This window comes from Pinus tabuliformis, chromosome 8 (genome assembly GCF_031772625.1).
Source record: "Pinus tabuliformis cultivar Carrire ecotype Pingquan chromosome 8, CPIR1, whole genome shotgun sequence".
NCBI lineage: Eukaryota > Viridiplantae > Streptophyta > Pinopsida > Pinales > Pinaceae > Pinus > Pinus tabuliformis.
Window position 1 is genome coordinate 1,512,627,266 of NC_142294.1, and position 4,076 is coordinate 1,512,631,341.

Consider the following 4,076-nt stretch of genomic DNA (forward strand, 5'->3'; position numbering starts at 1 on the left):
CAGAAGAGCCACTACATTAGATTTGTGACATTAGGTCTCCCACAACACAAGTGACTCCCAAGTAAGACAAACCTCTTTTACATCTGAATCCTCCAAAATCCACTTTTTTCAATTTCTAATTCATTAATTCTAATCAGTTTTCTTTTAAAATAAAATCAGTTTTTGCCTCGGAAAATAAAACATCATTATTCAGGAGTGAGGGAATTAATACACATTCAAAACAAACAAGAGGTCAAATAGAGGGGAGAAATATACCATAGTTGATCAAAGTTAGAAATCAGTATCAGATTGCATCAAAATCTACTTGGTTGTATAGTCACTTGGTTGAATGGCTCTCGGTGAAATAGTTCTTATTTGGTGGAATAGCTGCTCGATTTGTTTTTGGAAGGAGATGATAACCACGGTTCCAGTTGATTTGATTTAATTCTCAGGACCAATAACAAATTCCAATGCCATCATCCCGAGAAACCGGAAATGGAAATATAACTAACCAATGGTATATGAAACCCCTAACCTAAAAGATCCCCCACTTTATTGGATGAGTTGCCCTAGACCCTACTGTTGCACACAGGAAATACAACAATAACAGCATGCATGTGTCACATTGCTCATGGGTTGGCATTAAATGTAACAATAAATATAGAGTGGTGGCTCTGGATCTCTCAAGAAAAAACCTCACAGGTAAAATATCACAAGCGGTGGAGCTGCTTGACCACCTTGTCAACTTAAATGTTAGCCAAAACCACTTTGATGGACCAATCAGTGAAGCCATTTTCAGGCTCCCCAAAGTAGAAACCCTGTATATCAACCAGAATTCCTTCAATGGATCATTGCTAGAGATACTTTTGGGGTTGCAGAATCTTGTGGAGTTCAATGCTTACAACAATGACTTTACTTGCCCCTTTCCATTGCAGTTTTCTCAGCTCAGTAAGTTGAAGTTTCTGAACCTTGGTGGAAGTTACTTTAATGGGAGCATTCCCAACCAGTATGGTGACTTCCCTAGCCTAAAATTCCTATATTTGGAGGGCAATGAGATCATTGGTTCAATCCCAACAGAGCTAGGGAAGATGCCAGAGCTCAGGCATATGATGATCGAGTACAATTCTTACACAGGTGGGATTTCGTGGCAGCTCAGTAACTTGTCAAAGCTGGAGCCTTTACATATTCCATTTGCTAACTTATCTGGGTCCTTACCTGTAGAATTAGGTGAGTTCCAGAATCTAAGTAGGTTGGTGTTGAACAACAATAGACTTACTGGATCAATACCATGGCAGTTAAGCAACATCACGAGCTTGAAGTCATTATATTTGTCAAATAACATGCTCACTGGACCAATTCTTGAAGGGTTTTCAAGGCTCAAAAATATGGTATCCCTAAACCTATGTGTTAATAACCTCAGAGGAGACATCCCTAAGGGAATTGGTGACCTTCCCAGCTTGATGTATCTTGGCATATGGAACAATTCCTTCATAGGAAGCCTTCCTCAACAGTTGGGAAGAAATTATAGCCTAAAATGGTTGGAGGCATGTTTAAATAAATTAACAAGACCAATCCTCCCTCAGATATGTGAACCAGTTAGTTGGTCTTATCCTCTTCATAAATCCCTTATAATCTTACAAATTGTCCCACTTTGCATAGAGTCAGAATTCAACAAAACAAGCTTAGCGGCCACATTCCTTTGGGATTTGGAAAGCTTAAAAACTTGTCCTATGTTGACATGTCATGGAACAAATGGCTACCAAGCAAAAAAAACTTCAACTCAAGTGTAAAAAAACATGCGCACAAGAAACAACAATGTTTTTTACAACTTGGAAGAAGACCACAGAAAGGAATGAGAACAAACCCTAGCAGAGCATGGTTTCCTTCGTATGTCTTGTGGAAGGTTCAGGAAAGAGGGAAATAATTTGAAGACTACATGTGGATAGTTCCAAATTTCTCCCTTTCCAACAATAGATATCAATCCTTCCCTTCACGAATGTTATCCCAACCTGAAACTGAAATAGTGCAGTTAAAAGTGTAAAACTAAACAGAAGAAATGGCATGATCAATAGAAAAGATCTGACTAAGGGAGGTAAGGGGCTCAGCCTTCAGGTTAACACATCTCAGACTGCAAATCCATTTTCTTCTGTTGGCTTTCTCTTAAGCCTCTCTTTCCTTTCATCATCCTCCCTCTTATCAATAAATCTGGCAAATTTGGAGAGTTTAGAGTAGGCCAAGATCACATTTTTCCAGCGCATTTCTCTCCAGTGGTTTTGTTTTGCAGGTGGGAAATGGCTCTTACTGTTGGGAAATGGAGCCCAAAATAGTCCCATAGCCAGAGGAGCCTGTTCCAAAGATGCAGAAGGTCGATACAGGATACTCAGGAGGCATGGACCTGAATGGGAACACTACATATTTGAATAAAAATGGCATGAAAGTTTCCTTTGAGCCAGTGTTGTGTGTAAAGAAGCTTTCGCCTAATGCTATTATGTCATCTAGAGGTTCTGCTTTGGCCGTTGGATGTGATATATCTAGTGTGAATTCTTGTGTGGTGCCCACAGATTTGTCCATTGCCATACCTGAAGGCACATATGCTTGTATAGCTCCTAGTTCCAGGCTTGCTTGGAAGCACTCGATAGACGTTGGTGCCAGTGTCATAGATGCATATTATCGTGGTCTAATGAGTGTTTGTTCTCTTCAATCACTTTGATCAAGGTTTCAAGATTAAGGCTGGAGATCGTATTTCCTAGTTGATTATTGAGAAAATTCTCACCCCGCAGGTTCTGGAAGTGGAGGATTTGGATTCCACTTTTAGGGGAGTTGGTGGGTTTGGGTCTACAGGGGTTTAAATGTAAATTTTTTGATGACTCTCATTTAAGGTTTTTAAGTTTTCGCTCCTATTTAGAAGGCCATGTATAGGTGAAAATTGCTTACATATTGTCTCATTTTTGTAAAATGGATTGAAATTGGAATACCTATGAGAAATTCTTTGTTCTTTCTTCATCAATAAATCTGGCAAATGATTTTTGTATGTGGAATTGGTGTTATTGGAAGAGGAACAGGGAATAACACTTACAAACTTTTTACCTCATCCAACTTTCATGACTCTGTTGAAGAAACAGATAGACTCTGTCTTTCAGATAAGCAGAAACTTAACACTTTCCAATAGGGAGTCAGAGTTGGATGCATTGCCTCGAAATTTTTCTAATTTTGCTGAGGGAATGGTTTAGTTTATGAAAGTGATATATGTCATTAAAGTTATCTTGAACAAAATTACTTTGATGGGTGACTTTGAGGATTCCGAGGATGAGCCTGAAATGCATTGGGCTCCTTGCCTAAGCAGGAAATTCAAGGGTTATTTTTGTGATCTGTTGAAAGAGAGAGAAGCATCAGGAAATCATTTTCTGTATGAGGAATTAGTGTTATTGGAAGAGGCACAGGGCATAACACTTCCAAACTTTTTACCTCATCTTGCTTTCATGACTCTGTGAAGAAACAGATAGACTCTGTCTTTGAGAAGAAACCAATAGACTATGTCTTTAAGATAAGTAGAAACTTAGTCATCGATGTCTGCGAGTATCTGGACAAAGTCATATGTCGTGTGATAGATATTCAAACAAAAAGATACCCCAAGCTTCAGTCCGCTTCAAGGAAAGCTTTTCAAGCTCTCATAGAGAGAAAAAAACATGAATGCATTCAGTACGTTGAAGAGATGATGGAGATGGAGAAAATAATAATTCTCTCGATGAGTACCAACTACTCAGTGACACAGTCATCTCTATGAGAGAAGAAGGTATTTTTTACTTCCATAGAAAAAATGGTTGAGAATGACCATTGAGGGTATGGAAGAAATTTATTTGAATGAAGTTCCAAAGGAAAGTGATATGTTGGGTGCAGCCTTCAAATTGACAATCAGTTTTATTTCTTATTGGAACATGGTTAGAACAACAATAGGGGATCAAATCCCACTACATCTTCAGTTTATTTCACACAAATTGGTTAAAAATGACATGTTCGCTGAGATTTGTGCTGAGATTTGTGAAAGAAGTGATTGATCAAGGTTTGCATACAATCGAACATGTAATAGAAAACCTGAA

General features: G+C 38.5%; 1 pseudogene; it reads left to right on the top strand.

Moving 5' to 3' along the window:
- Positions 1-2,290: 2,290 nt before the first annotated feature.
- On the top strand, positions 2,291-2,828 carry LOC149241631 (deoxyuridine 5'-triphosphate nucleotidohydrolase pseudogene; annotated as a pseudogene).
- The last annotated feature ends 1,248 nt before the right edge of the window (positions 2,829-4,076 follow it).